Below are 16,785 nucleotides of genomic sequence, written 5' to 3' on the forward strand. Positions count from 1 at the left end.
TAACTCTTGTCTCTTCTCTCTCTCTCTCTCTCTCTCTCTCTCTCTCTCTCTCTCTCTCTCTCTCTCTCTCCCTATCATCTCCCTCCCTTTCATTCTCCTCCTCCTTCTTCCACTCACTCTCCCTATAAGTCACTTTCTCATGTGTTAAGAATGATTGTCCATTTCCTCCTGATTTTCCAGTTGTGTTGAGTATAGGCTTTTGTAGTAGGATCTGATAATTTTTTTGAATTTCCTCAGTTTCTGTTGTTATATCTCCCTTTTCATTTCTATCTTTGTTAATTTGGATACTGTCTCTGTGCCCTCTGGTTGGCTAAAGATTTATCTATCTTATTGATTTTCTCAAAGAACCTGCTCCTGGTTTTGTTGATTCTTTGTATGGTTCCTTATGTTTCTACTTGGTTGATTTCAGCCCTGAGTTTGAGGATTTCCTCTCTTCTATCCCTCCTGGGTGTATTAGCTTCTTTCTGTTCTAGAGCTTTCATGTGTGCCATTAAGCTACTAGTGTATGCTCTCTCCATTTTCTTTTTGGAGGAGGCATTCAGAGCTATGAGTTTTCCTCTCATCACTGCTTTCATTGTATCCTATAAGTATGGGTATGTTGTGCCTTCATTTTCATTAAATTTTAAAAAGTCTTTGATTTCTTTCCTTATTTTTTCCTTGGCCAAGTTATCATTGAGTAGAGCATTGTTTAGCTTCCATGTGTATGTGGGATTTCTGTTGTTTTTGCAGCTATTGAAGACCACACTTGCTCCATAGTAATCTGATAGGAGGCATGGGATTAGTTCTATCTTCTTATATCTGTTGAGGTCTGTTTTGTGACAAATTATATGGTCGATTTTGGAGAAGGTACCATGAGATACTAAAATGAAGGTATATTCTTTTAATTTAGGTTGAAATGTTATATATATATATCTGTTAAACCATTTGGTCAAAAACTTCAATTAGTTTCACAATGTCTCTGTTTAGTTTGTGTTTCCCTGATCAGTACATTCAGGAGAATGGAGTGTTGAAGTCACCCACAATTATTGTGTAAGGTGCAATGTGTGCTTTGAGCTTTAGTAAAGTTTCTTTTTAATGAGGATCCTTTGCATTTGGAACATAGGTGTTTAGAATAGAGAGTTCATCTAGGTGGATTTTTCCCTTGATGAATATGAAGTATCTTTCCATATCTTTTGTGATGTCTTTTGGCTGAAAATCAATTTTATCCGACATTAGAATGGCTACTCCAGCTTGTTTCCTGGGACCATTTGCTTGGAAAATTGTTTTCCAGCCTTTTAGTCTGAGGTTGTGTTTGTCTTTGACACTGATGTGTGTTTCTGTTTCTGTAAGGCAAAGGACACTGCCAATAGGACAAAACTGCAACCAACAAATTGGAAAAAGATTTTTACCAACCCTACATCTGACAGAGGGCTAATATCCAATATATATAAATATATACCAAATAACCCTATTAAAAATGGGGTACAAAGCTAAACAAAGAATTTTCACCTGAGGAATATCGAATGGCTGAGAAGCACCTAAGAAATGTTTAACATCCTTAGTTATTAGGGAAATGCAAATCAAAACAACCCTGAGATTTCACTCTCATACCAGTCAGAATGGCTAAGATAAAAAAAAAAAATCCTCAGGAGGCAGCAGGTGCTGGAGAGGTTGCGGAGAAAGAGAAACACTCTTCCACTGCTGGTGCGATTGCAAGCTTGTACAACCACTCTGGAAATCAGTTTGGTGGTTCCTCAGAAAATGGTATAATACTACTGGAGGACTCTGCGATACCATTCCTGGTCATATACTCAGAGGATTCTCCAGCATGTAATAAGGACACATGCTCCACTATGTTCATAACAGCCCTATTTATAATAGCCAGAAGCTAGAAAAAACCCAGATGTCCCTCTATGGAGGAATGGATACAGAAATTGTGGTATATACATATACAATGGAGGACTATTCAGCCATTAAAAATAATGAATTTATGAAATTTTTAGGCAAATGGATGGAATTGGAAAATATCGTCTTGAGTGAGGTAACCCAATCACAAAAAACACACTTGGTATGCACTCACTGATAAGTGGATATTAGCCGAAAGGCTTGGAATACCCAAGACATATTTCACATATCGAATCCTGCTCAAGTAGGGGAAAGAACAAAGTATGGATCCTTGCGTCCTTTGCTGAAAGGGGAACAAAATACCCACAGAATGTGATACAGAGACAAAGGGTGGAACAGAGTCTGAGGGAAAGACCATCCTGAGACTACCCCACCCAGAGATGCATCCTATATACAGTTACAAAACCCAGACATTATTGTGGATGCCCACAAGAGTTGGATATAGCTATCACCTGGGAGGCTCTCCTAGTGCATGACAAATACAAAGGGAGACACTCAGCCAGCCATTGAACTGAGCACAGGGTCCCCAATGGGGGAGCTAGAGAAAGGACCTAAGGAGCTGAAGGGGTTTTCAGTGCCACAGGAGGAACAACAATATGAGTCACCCAGTACTCCCAGAGCTTCCAGGGAGAAAACCATCAACTAAAGAGTACACATGGAGTTACCCATGGCTCCAGACACATAGGCAGCAGAGGATGGTCTTCTTAGACACCAAATGGACGAGAGACCCTTGGTCCTGGAAAGACTTGATGCAGTAGTGTAAAGGAATACCAGGACAGGGAAGAGGAGGAGGCTTGTTTGGGGAAAGGAGATAGCTTATGGGACTTTCGGGGGGGGGGGTTGAAACAAGAAAGGGGACAACATTTGAAATTTAAATAAAGTATATATCTAATAAAAATAATAATAAGAAAGAAAAAAGAATGATTGATGATACAAATTCTCAGCTACTGCTCCAACACCATTCATGATGGTCATGAACTCACCCTCTGAAACTATAAAGCATTTCCCTCCATAAACATTTTTCTTTTATAAGTTTCCTTGGTCATGCTGTTTTGTCAGAGTAATAGAAAAAGTAACTAAGACAATGACCTTGGGGAAGAAACAGATTATTTTTAATAGATTTGCTGAGATTTGCAGGCAGAAGCAATACAATGCTAGGTTTTTACTCAAGATAAGTAATAGTTTTCATGCAAGATCCCTAATAAGCACTTTCTATATCTCTGGGTTACAGAAATATAAAATAAGAAAGCTGAAATTATAGTGAAAAAAAGAGAAAATCTCCAAACATCTCCAAAAATTCCAATGACAGGATATTTCATGGGCTAATAATTTTAGTCCCCAAATTTTCAGTTAAATATTCATGCTGTGATAAATAACTTTGGCCTTTAACAATTTTGTTTAAATGTGTCAAAATTATAAGTCTCACGACATTCTAAGAGTGTGATATTTTCTATGTGAGAAAATTAACACATATACTTCACAAGTATTGTCTTCATTTTAAAGATATCTAAATAAGGTGCCATCCCTGCAACCTACGTCTTTACTGCAGAAGGATAAACAGAAATGTTCTGTCCTTGAAGTAGAGGAGGTGTGGGAAGGATACAAGTAAAACCTTCTGTGTACATGGGATTGTTTAAGTATATTCATTAAACTCTTAAAGAGAAAGTTTTATTAAAGAAGAAAGTATAGAAAGTTTCAATGTACATGTAAAAATACACTCCACTTACTGAAAGTTTTCAAAGCAAAATGAAACATATCAAGATAATTTATCAAGGTGTATGGGGGTGTGGGAGGTAGGAGGCCATCCTCTTGTAGACAGGAGAGGAGGAATGGGATGAGGAACTGTCAAAGAAAATATTTTAATTTATTTTATAAAAAATGTTAAAAAGCTCAATTTAATTTCATGTGGGGAAAAACATAAAAAAACATAGAAAATTGATGAACCATGTTCAATAATCAATAGACAATTCATAAAGTATTGAGGTTTAGACAAAGTATTCCTTCGGGGAAGTATAGAAGCGGTAAAGTAGCTCCAGGTTTCTGTGATGATTCTGTGGAGTGAGGGCTCCTCCCTCTGAGAATTTTTCTTCAGAAAACACTTTTTTTTTAAAAAAAAAAAACTCAGCATGTTATTTTTTTAAGGAAAAAAGATAAAGATTAAAAACAGAAAACATAAACTATTAGAAAGAGCAACAAGCAAATTTAAAGGGATATAGACTAGGCAGGAACCATCTGAGATCCAAGGTTTCTCTGAGAAGCCTATATGCCCATTAATAGAGACCTAACATGGTCTTCCAGTCCATATTACCACATTTGGAAAATTTTGAGGCACTCATATTCTTGGAACCTGCTCTATAACTGTTGAGTCAGACTTCAGGGCATGAGGGACATAAGTCTTTGTTTAATTAGCTCTCCATTTTTGGTACACATTAATTTTGTCTGCCATTTTTATTTATTGGTCATGGAGCTGTTAACTGATGTTACTCACCAAGGAAATTTCTGCTAGATCTTCCAGATGGAACGTAAATATCCTCATATGAGCCTCCACACCAGTGCCAGGCAGATAGATTTGATTCTGTTTTCTGGGAAGAACCCCTTCCACCATAGTTATGAGAAGACTCCCTATTTCTCTTCTTCAGTTATAGCTGAAACTGGTGATAGAGTGAATGTCTGCCACACTTGATAGCTTTGAACATTAACTGTCCACATCTGTCTTTCTCTTTAGGTATCTATGCTAGTTCATTTTACTTTCTAGAGCATTGACGTTCCCTCTGCAGTCAAATGCTCCAGAATCCTAGGAATCTTTCTACACAGTTAAGCCTAGACTTAAACATGCAAACCTTTCCCCCAAACTCCAGACACTGACTTGGAGTATAGTTATTATGGGCACCATTCCCTGGCAAATTATTTACGGTCAAATACTTACAGGTTTTTAAAAGCCAAGCTTATGAATCTGTGGTCCTTACTTTCTTTAAGGATTTTTAGTATTCAACTAACATACCTGTAGACTCCTTAACTATTCCATAAGTCAGGTACCACAACTGTATCCTTATTTTCTAGGCATAGTCCATTGGATATGGTTATTCCTTAAGCATGGATTTTAGTTGTTGTTGTTTGTTTGTTCATTTGTTTGTATGGTTTTGCATATATTTCAGTTTTTCATGGGACCATCTAAAAATTTGATGTTTATAATCATCATACATTTGCTACTTAAGGGCAAATGGTTTTTGTTTATTTTTATATTCCTTTACTGTTGTGGTTTGAATAATAAAGGTTTCTTAGGCTCATAGATTTGAATGCTTTGTCATCAAGTACTACTTGAGAGGATTAAGAGAAGCATCCTTAAGGTGTGGTTTTGTTGGAGTAGTCACTGGAGATGGTTTTTCAGGTTTTCAGAAGCCCAAGTCACACCCAGTTTCTCTCTGTCTCTCTGTCACTTTCTAACTGTCTCTCTCCCTGTTTCTCTCTTTCTGTCTCTCTGTCTCTGTCTCTATCTCTCTGACTGTCTCTGTTTTTGTATCTCTCTCTGTCTCTCTATGTCTCTCTCTTTCTGCTTCCTGCTGCCTGTGTAGAATTCTCAACTTCTCTAGCATGACACATGCCTGTCTGCTGCCATGCTTCTCACCATAACAATGGACTAAACCTCTGAAACTATAAGCCAGGCCAGATTAAATGCTTTCCTTTTCAAGAGTTTCTGTGGCCATGGTGTCTCTTTATAGCAATAGAACACTAAGACATTCACTTCCTCATTTGTGTACTGATTACCCATTATGTAAGGTCATCTCTTCCTTCTGCAGGCAAATCTTACACATTAGAGACTTCACAAATTTATTACTGACAAAAACATGTCACACAAATGTAATACCTTGTTTCTTAACCTCTTCTCCCAGAGATATAGATACTTGTTAATGAGCTGACATTTTTTCTTTGCCCACAATATTTTCACAGAATAGTACAGTCCTGAACATTTCTTGCTTCTTGTGATTTTTTTATTGTTTAATTTCTTACTGGGTAATCATTAAGTAAGTGTTTAAGTGGTAGCATTTGTAAAGGTTGCCATATGCACATGAGTTAAAATAATGCAAGCTTTGCTTTAGCTTGTTCTCTATTACTGTGATAAAGTCACCAGAGGCAAAGTCACTTACGGGGTGGAAGGAGGACCTAAAACACATACTCCCATGTTTTCTATATGTGCTGGTGCTTGTAGTGAAACATTCCTCATGAATGTTTCACTCATGCCATATTTCTGCGTAAGGCCCTTCCTCAGTTTTCTCATTTGAGGAAAAATAAAGAACTTTCCCATACTTCTAACAGAACTTCCCTTATTACTATACATTACTCTAAGTATGTGATGGGTCCAACTTCGAGTCTGGGAAATTAGACATATACTTTTTTAGATTGAAATGGCTTAACCTAAAATTTAGCCTAAAATCTAAAGAGGAGTGTGTGTGTGTGTGTGTGTGTGTGTGCGCGATGTAGTGTGTTAGAAGGGTTCATGACCATTGCATATAAGTTCAAAGTAGAGGTGTATCCTGCACTACCCTCTCTGCCTTATGCCAATGAGGTATGATTTCTCATTTGACTAGGAAGTCCAAGCAATGCTCCTATCTCTATCCCCACATCACTGGGATTGCAGACACGCATGGTAATAACTCCTACCTTAAAAAATGTATTATGGAAGAGTTCATGAAAAGTGTAAAATTCATAAAAGAAAGGAGATTTGGTATATTTTACATGTGGGATATTATTAGTAAACACCTTTAGTTTAAAAAGTTAATAGAATAAAATACAAAAGTTTATAAGAGATATACTAGATGCATACAAACAACAATAAATGCTATTGAGATAATCATATGCTTTAAATGTGACCAGTCTAGTATCTTGGCTTTACAAATTAATAAAAATGTAAGTTCAACAAGGTACCAGGGCCATATGCTTCCTTTAGTTTCAAGATTAGATTGTTCACCTTCTCTAGCGAGGGCCACTGGTTTGGCCTCCAGCTAGTATCTGTTTTCTTATGTCTAAGCCAGAGAATTGTTAAATGCTTTCTTAGAAATGATGAACCCTATAGTTCAGAAAGTGTCTACATTCACTGTCTCTTTCCATTCCATTTCCTTTATGTGGTGATCAAGGATGTGAGTGTGGGAATTTAAAATGGAATTAGTCCTTTCTAACAGTAAACTGTGTATGCTGCCTGGGACAATCCTGGTGGTGTTTTGTCCCAGGCCACTTCTTATGATTGTGCTAGTAACAATATTTCTTTAAAACGGAATTACTACTTGAGAAAGACCTTTAGAATTATGAGTCTTCACTGACTAGTCATAAAATATTTTCATTGAATATTGCAATGACAAATTTTCTTCTCCCTTAGGTAAATTTTTGCTCTTTAAATTTTTCTGATTGAGGTATTTGATTTTATAATTATGGACAATTAGAATTTAAGGGCATTTTAGAGAGTTTCTAGTTTTTTTTTAATCTCTGATATATAGATGAGGAAATAAAGTCTCATGAAAGAACATGATAAATCTAAGAAGTCAAATAAAGCCTGAGAATCTAGGGTCCTTGTTCTGTGATTTGAATCTGATGATCCTTACTCAGTGAGTACTAAATATTTTCCTCATGAAAAAAAAAGAGACATTGGAATACTGGATTTGTTTTTTAACATATTGTTGATTTTAATGATAATTAAAATTACATGATGAATACACCAGGGCCTTTATAACTGGCTATACTTAAGTGTAGATATCAGTTTGAAACTTGAGAGATCCAAACTATATGTCTAGCTTCATTTAATAAATTGTTCAGAGAGCAAACATGCATGCTGCAGTGGCAACTTTATATAGCTTTTAAAATTGCAATTATCAGAACAATTCGACTGGTATGACAGTGTTGTCAACTTGAGAAAATCTAGAACCTGAGAAATCAACCTCTGAGAGAGATTATCTCCATTAAGTATATACCTGAGAGAGATTATCTCCATTCAGTTAATGTGGGAAATCCAATGTTAAGTGTGGACAGGACTAACCACTGGGGTGCTGGGACAATCTTAAACTACATAAAATCTAGGAATCAATTGATCAGCATATATTCTTCACATTCTACTTCTTCATTGCGATTCAGTGTGTCCCATTCTCCAATCTCTACCCTCCATGATGGACTGGAACTTGAACACTGAGACAGATATACCCTTCCACCCTTAAATTGCTTTGTGAGAGGAGAGGGAGGGAGGGAGAGAGAGAGAGAGAGAGAGAGAGAGAGAGAGAGAGAGAGAGAGAGAGAGAGAGAGAGAGAGAGAGAGAGAGAGAGAGACTAAGAATATTAGTAATAGAAATCATTACCAAATGTCCAGATTTCTGGTATTGTATAGACTATAGATTCAGAAATTTCATACAATTTAAATTGGTTAAGTTGTAGACAGCCTATGAAGGAAAAGATGTGTGTTAGGGCATTAAATAGAGCTAATACGAGCACCATTTTAAAAAAAAAAAAGGAAGCTTTTTTTGGTGATACATTTGAAAGAAAATTGGGTATTAATATAATCATTGTTAACAACAAGATAGTATTAAGAACTAGCTATTAACTATGAAGAATATTCTAAGCAAATTATTTTATTGAATATTTCAAGTTTCAAACTGTTATACATACTTAAGTATAGCCAGTTATAAAGCATAGCCTTTTCAACAAATGGTACTGGTTCAATTGGAGGATAGCATGCAGAAGAATGTGAATTGATCCATCCTTATATCCTTGTACTCAGCTCACCTCCAAATGGATCAAGGACCTCCACATAAAGCCAGACACTCTGAAGCTAATAGAAAAGAAACTGGGAAAAAACCTTGAGGACATCAGTACAGGGAGAAAGTTCCTGAACAGATCACCAGTAGCGTATGCTCTAAGATCAAGAATAGACAAATGGGACCTCATAAAATTACAAAGTTTATGTAAGGCAAAGGACACCATCAAAACGACAAATCGGCAACCAACAAATTGGGAAAAGATCTTCACCAACCCTACATCAGATAGAGGGCTAATATCCAATATATACAAAGAACTCAAGAAGTTAGACCCCAGGGAACCAAATAACCCTATTAAAAAATGGGGTACAGAGCTAAACAAAGAATTTTCACTGGAAGAACTTCAGATGGCTGAGAAGCATCATAAAAAATGCTCAACTTCATTAGTCATTAGGGAAATGCAAATCAAAACAATCCTGAGATTTCACCTTACACCAGTCAGAATGGCTAAGATTAAAAACTCAGGAGACAGCAGGTGTTGGCGAGGATGTGGAGAAAGAAGAACACTCTTCTACTGCTGGTGGGAATGCAAGATGGTACAACCACTTTGGAAATCAGTCTGGTGGTTCCTCATAAAACTGAACATGACACTACTGGAGGATCCTGCTATACCACTCCTGGGCATATACCCAGAGGATTCCCCAGCAGGTAATAAGGATACATGCTCCACTGTGTTCATAGCAGCCCTATTTATAATAGCCAGAACCTGGCAAGAACCCAGGTAACCCTCAACGGAAGAATGGATGCAAAAAATGTGGTATATATACACAATGGAGTACTATTCAGCCATTAGAAACAATGAATTCATGAAATTCTTAGACAAATGGATGGAGCTAGAGAACATCATACTAAGTGAGGTAACACAGTCTCAAAAGATCAATCATGGTATGCACTCACTAATAAGTGGATATTAACCTAGAAAACTGGAATACCCAAACCATAATCCACACATCAAATGATGTCCAAGATGAACAGAGGAGTGGCCCCTTGTTCTGGAAAGACTCAGTGTAGCAGTATAGGGCAAAACCAGAACAAGGAAGTGGGAAGGGGTGGATGGGAGAACAAGGGGAAGGAAGAAGGCTAATGGGATTTTCGGGGAGTGGGAAGCCAGAAAGGGGGAAATCATTTGAAATGTAAATAAAAATATTTCAAATAAAATAATTATTTAAAAAAAAGAAAAAAAAGAAAAAAGAGAAAGTAATAAATGAAAAGCATCTGAGTACAGGGTGTATAATGGATTTACAACAGTATGCTGCAATCAGGTTGTAAAGGTTAGGTTTTTATTTATATCAGAACAAAAAGGGAGTTTTAGAAAAACATGGTTTTTAAAACGCATAAAATATAGTTCGTGAGATATAAATCTCTGTAATAAGTACTTTAAAAGTAAGGTAGCTATAAAACTATCCTCATCAAGAGAAGCATAAATATATTCTACAAAAGAATAAAGAATGTTGTGGCTACAGTGTAATCTTTTATTATAGTGATAAACAGAAACATGAAAATACTCACTTTTGTATAGTAAATTATATTTCTTCCATTAAAAACAACTACAACCATTAAATAAAAATGAGGATGATTATTTCCTTATTTTTGCTTGTGTGAAACTCATGTAAATGTAATGGAAAATAAATTAGCTTTTTCACTAATAACTAATAAGAGTACCATTTTCAAAAAAAAAAAAGGAAGCTTTTTTGGTGATCCATTTGAAAGGAAATTGGGTATTAATATAATCATCGTTAACCATAAGATAGTATTAAGAACTAGCTATTAACTATGAAGAATATTCTAAGCAAATTATTTAAAAGATTCAATAAGGATTTTGTTTGAGAGTCTCAGATGAATAACATTGTGAATATCTCCATACAATTTCACCTTGAAACTGATGTCTTATAAAGGAGCAATAATAGGATAACAAGGTAGACTATTGAATCTAATTTTATGTTAAAGATCATTAAAAAGCCAAATATTTTACATTAGGTATGACTTTGTATACTGATACAGATTTAGGATTATATCTTACTACAACATACTATGTATATTTGTATTTATGTATCAATTCTTGTGTAAGATTTTAAACCTATGCAATTCATTTAAAATACAATATGAATTTCTAGTGCTTTTGAAAGCTGCTATTACAAACTGTTGAGGATAATTAAGAAATATAAATTAGTAGCTAGTCAATTAAACTTATAATAATGTTAGGTACTAGTTTATTTAATTACAGAAATAAGATTTATTTAGTCTCCTGTTTTCAATGTAAATCAGAAAGTAAATGGCTAGAGACAAGCACTGTTTCTATATTTAGATATAGCTCAGATATATAGATGGTCTTCAAAGCCTCAGAGATTCGCAGAATAGGACATGTAAAGATGTTTTAATAATAAAAGACCTTTAGACAGGGACATATCTGCTCCTGGCCATACCACCATACTATTTTGTAGAAGATGATGAATAGCGAAAAGCCTCCATCTGGAGTTTGCTTCCAATGTGGCAATCTAGCCACTGGGTGAGAAACTATCCTTGCTGCAACTGCAAAGAGAATTCTGTCCAAGCTGTGGACAAGCAGTACATAGGCAAGTCTGCTCCTGGATGCCCTGAAGCTGCTCTTCTGTCTTTACTACTCTACGTTCAGTCTTTCTTTCTGGGGAATATACTTCCCCCCTATATTCAGAGATAATCATGCCATACTAAATGAAACAGACAGAGTTCTCACGAATGAGGAGTGGAGGTGGCCTTGAGGCTGTGGAGGACAATGAACTGGCTTTCTACTTGTCCTTGGGATCTAGAAAACATAAATACAGAGGCCATAAAAGTCTACATGATCCTTTGTAGAAATTGTTCATTACCATGCTTGGCACTGAATTTGGAATCATGAGAAGATACATGTTCACTCTGGTCCAATGACTGCTGTATTAGTTAGCCAGGGTAAACTAGGACATCAAGGATAAAGACTTAAAGTATTCTCAAGAAGAAAAGGCATAGATAAAAAATTAGAAATTTATATATGATTTGGGAACAAATAGATTAGAAGGAGAGTATATGAAATGATGGACTTGCTAGGATGAGGGACAAGATTAGAGAACTAAAAGATGTCGTAGAAGTATATAAAACATTAGTAATTTGTTCACCTAGTTATTTGAAAAATTGGATGTGGTAATGCCTGGAAAGATATTAGAGGAAGCTGTCTTACTTACAAAATCCAAAACTTTGTAAGGATTCATTTTAATTTTAGTAGTCTGCAATTTTTCTGTTTTTACATGAAAATAGTTATTAAAGATTTCTGTCTGCTGCACCAGGAAACCATAAGAGCTGTGCCCAACTACCCATGAAGAACAGGCTGTGTAAACTATAAGGTTATGTGCTTTTGCTTTGTATTTAGTTTCCGCTCTAAGGAAACAGAGGTTGGGACTATTGATCCAGGATTCATGGTACTTATGTAAATTTAAGAATTTTTGAAGATTTTTAACAATGATTAAGGTCTTGATGATGTAACTTTTGTCAATTAAAAGACTGGATTCAGGCTCTCTGGTTGGGAGAAGGCTAAAGAATGAAGAAAGGAGAAGAAAAAGAATCCATGCTAAAAATCTTCAGGGAACAGAGAGAGTACGTGAACTGACAGCTTTCATACACTACCAACTCTGAATCATTACTGAATCAGCACCGGTCTTATTTCTAACTTTCTCAGGACCCTGCTCACACTGAGGCTGGACCTCGGCACCATCTGATCCACTATAAGTCTGAAAAGTGAGTTCAGCAAATCCACAAGCCACACTAAAACAGAAAGTACCCAATTCTCTTCAATACCCACTCACACTAGACAAGTGATGCTTCAAAAGCTGAATGAATTTGGTTGTGAAGTTCTTTCTTATCCAACACATTCATCTGGTCTCTTAGCAACAAGATGCCTTTTTTTTTTCAAGCATTTTTACACAGTATACGGGGAAAACTGCTACCACATGCAACAGAATGCAAAAGATACATTCAAAGAGTTCAGTGAGAACCAAAAATACAAGTGGTTTGGGGGGTTACAGAAATAAGTAACCTTAATTTCTTTTGGGCAGTAATATTTTTTATTGTAATGATTTGTATTTTGATTGATGCAGGTATGTTTTAACCTAGACACAATAATTTAAATTTCATGCCCTGAAGCTGCTATCCTCTCTGCACTAACCTAATATTTCATAACCAAGAAAATTGCATATACACTACGATGATTAATCTTGATCTTCAGCATGACTGGATTGAGAAGACCTTGGAGACAGTATAGAATATATCTATGTGTATTCAGGAAGGTATTTCTGGAGATTATTGGCTGAGAGGATGAAATTACCTGGAATATGGAGAAGAATATCAAGTCCCCTGGAAATACAGAGAGAAAGGCTGTCAGTATAAGCTATGTTTATGGTTCACTTGCTGTTTTTTGACTATGGTAAGCTGCTTTGTTCCACTATGCCCTCCACACCATGACCGACTGAATTCCCAGGAATGAAGAGGCAACATAACTCTTTCCTCCTTTCATTGTTTATTGGGTCTTTTGTCAAAAGGATAGATGTGTGATTTCAAATTTATGATAGAAGTATGAAATGTAGATACTTCTTTTAATAACAGAAGTCTGTAAGCAAGAAATTTACAAAATACTGGTGGTGTGATTTCTCTGAAACTGTGAGACTACATTCTTGAAGTCTTAGATAGTTCATGTTAGGCCATCTGACAGCCTGCTAAGAAAGGTAACAATATTTTCAGATGGTTAACTTTTTTCTCTTCATATTGCCAATAATGGAAAACATACAAATATTTGTGAAAGAGGACATATAGATTTATTAACTGGACAGACACTGAGAAATTTGTTAGAATTGATATCTTTAGGCTCTATCCCTGATTAAAGTTGGAATAGACAAGAGGAGCATTTAGAAACATTTACATATTTTCACTTGAATACATTTTTAAATCATTAAGGTGATGATTGTTGCAGTTAATATTTTAATCACAAGTACTTGTTGAATAATCACTTTAGGCTGTTGAATGAGTATCTTTATGACTATAAAGAAATGGGATTTCCCATCTTGTTTACTTAACTAATACAAATTCCTTTCACTGCCTTCTTCATAGTCCCTGGGCTTTACTAAAAGTCATCTTTTCTCGAAAAAATGTAACTATATATTACAACCACATAATAGCTGTGCGTTTCCTTATATGAGGATCCTCACTTTGACTCTTCAGCTTCTTTTTCTTCCTGAAGTGTATGTGGAAGCCATGTAACCATAAAGGGGCTGTGATGGTTTGAATGAGAAATATTCCTTATAGGATCACTGGAATGCTAGGTCCATAGTTGGTGGAAGTGTTGGGTGGCAACGGAACCTTATGGAGGTTCTCAACCTGTTAGTCACAATTCCTTTCAGAGACATAGCTGATGCCTTGCATAGTAAATATTTACATTATGATTCCTAACAATTAGCAATCTATAGTTATGAAATGGCAACAAAAAAATTTTGTGGTTGTGGATCACCACAACATGAGGATCTGCATTAGGAAGATGAAAACCACTACTTTTAGATGTGTAGTCTTGCAAGCAGAAGTACAGTACTCAGGGTAGGCTACCAATTTGCTCCAGCTTCTTACTGTACATAGTTGATGAAACAAGCTCTCAGTTTCTCTTTCCTTCCACCCACTACCATATTTCCCTTGCAATTATGGGCACTCCTGGAAACTAAACCAAAACAAATTTTTATTCTATGATTCTTATGGCCATCGTTGTTACTATCATCATCATCATCATCATCATCATCATCATCATCATCATTACTATTATTGCAACAGACTAGTGGCTAATAAAGGGTCCATTGGCCATCATGTGTGAAACATCAAGGGAAATAGAATAGTAGGCTAGAAATAAAAGTAAAAGGAAGAATATTGGCTATAGAAAGGTCTAAGCAGGGAATGGGTATGGAAGGAAAACAATTACTGATTTTTAATTTCCCATGGGTTTGCTAGCTTTCATTGTACTATGAAGGCTGATCAAGGAAAAAAGACATAAATGTTCATAAACATTGCTGGACCCTGCATACTACAATACTGACTTACAAAGTAAGATGAGTTTATTTGTGCTATAGAGGCATGATCATTACCGTGAATTAAGGCACTTTCTGCTAAAACTTAATGCCTTCTCTATAGTAGGGAATCCTTATATTGTAAACCTGGTCAGAAGCCCAGATGTGTGGATGCCACACATCTAGAATAGAATATAGCTTGTTTTTTGCTAAATGTTTATGTTGTAAAAAATCTTTCTAAAAGTTTACTTTTATACCCACATATTTCTGCTGCTCGTAACCTTGGTCGTAGAAGCTTCTTTGTGTAATGGTTAATGGTCATTGTAGACTCATAACTGGTCAGAGTGCTGAGAATAAATGATTTTTGAATGACCATTCCTTAACAGAAACCTATATCAACTCTCTTTTTCCAAAATAAAAGCTTGAGGAACACTGGAAATGAGGGGGAAAGAAAGAACATAAGAGATGGAAGATGAGGAAGAATGTTCTGAAATGCTGGACTCAAACACAACAGCCACTGAAATGAGCAGAAAGCAAGATTCCTGCTTTCTGGAATAGTGGACGTTTTGTCAGAGCTTTTGCCAGTTAATAGCTGCTAAGGTGGGAGTGACATTTTTCTTGGGTATGTGACCATTGATAAGTTGTTCATGCTCCATTGGGTAGCCCCTCCCACATGCATTTGGGCAGCATTAATTGCAATATAATGGGTTATGTTAAACAAAAAAGGAAGGAGAGAACAAGTAACTGAAATATCGATTTGTTGGGAGATGTTCACAGGGAATTGGAAAGTAGAGTCAGGGATAGATATATTCAAACAGAATTGTAGAAATGCATTAGATTCTCATATATAAATAAAAACATTTTAAATATGTTTTAAATATAAAGGTTAAAGGAAAGAAATGCCTTTACCCTGATTTAAATATTATAGAATGTTTACATATGATGAATATTCCCTTATATTTCATTAGAGGCCATCATTCCATGTTCTTTTTTGGTTAAAAATAAGTTAAAATATTTAAGAACAGAAATGTGTGTCATAATGTACTTCCATTCAATGCTAATACTATAAGGGAATAGCCTATATATTAGTTATAAAATAAAATCCCACATGAATTATATCCAAATACAATATTTTTTATTTTTCAATACCATTGTGTGAAGTGCCTGATAGCTTTTCTTTATATTAATTTTTTATTTTTAAGTGTAATAGAAGTTAATGGTTTAGATAAAATAATTGTAAATAAATTTCAGTTTCTGCATTTTAAGCCATTATAACCAGTGCCTTCACAGTGAACTTTACAAGAATTCTCATGTGATTGAAATGCATGATTGTAAAACCCTATAAAAATAACACAACTGTTTTCAACTTTTGAACTGATCTTCCATGCTCGTGGATTGGCAGGATTAATATAGTTAAAATGGCCATCTTGCCAAAAGCAATATACAGATTCAATGCAATTCCCATCAAAATCCCAACTCAGTTCTTCACAGAGTTAGAAAAAGCCAATCTCAAATTTATCTGGAATAACAAAAAACCCAGGATAGCTAAAACTATTCTCAATGGTAAAAGAACTTCTGGGGGAATTAGTATCCCAGACCTCAAGCAATACTATAGAGCAATAGTGTTAAAAACTGCATGGTATTGGCACAGGGACAGGCAAGTGGACCAATGGAATAGAATTGAAGACCCAGAAATGAATCCACACACCTATGGTCACTTGATCTTTGACAAAGGAGAGGAAAATATCCAGTGGAAAAAAGATAGCCTTTTCAACAAATGGTGCTGGTTCAACTGGAGGTCAGCATGCAGAAGAATGCGAATTGATCCATTCTTATCTCCTTGTACTAAGCTCAACTCCAAGTGGATCAAGGACCTCCACATAAAACCAGACACACTGAAACTAATAGAAAAGAAACTGGGGAAACCCCTTGAGGACATAGGTAAAGGGGAAAAGTTCCTGAACAGAACACCAACAGCTTATGCTCTAAGATCAAGAATTGACAAATGGGACCTCAGAAAATTACAAAGTTTCTGTAAGGCAAAGGACACTGTCAAAAGG

The sequence above is a fragment of the Apodemus sylvaticus genome, chromosome 7, assembly GCF_947179515.1.
Source record: "Apodemus sylvaticus chromosome 7, mApoSyl1.1, whole genome shotgun sequence".
NCBI classification, from domain to species: domain Eukaryota; kingdom Metazoa; phylum Chordata; class Mammalia; order Rodentia; family Muridae; genus Apodemus; species Apodemus sylvaticus.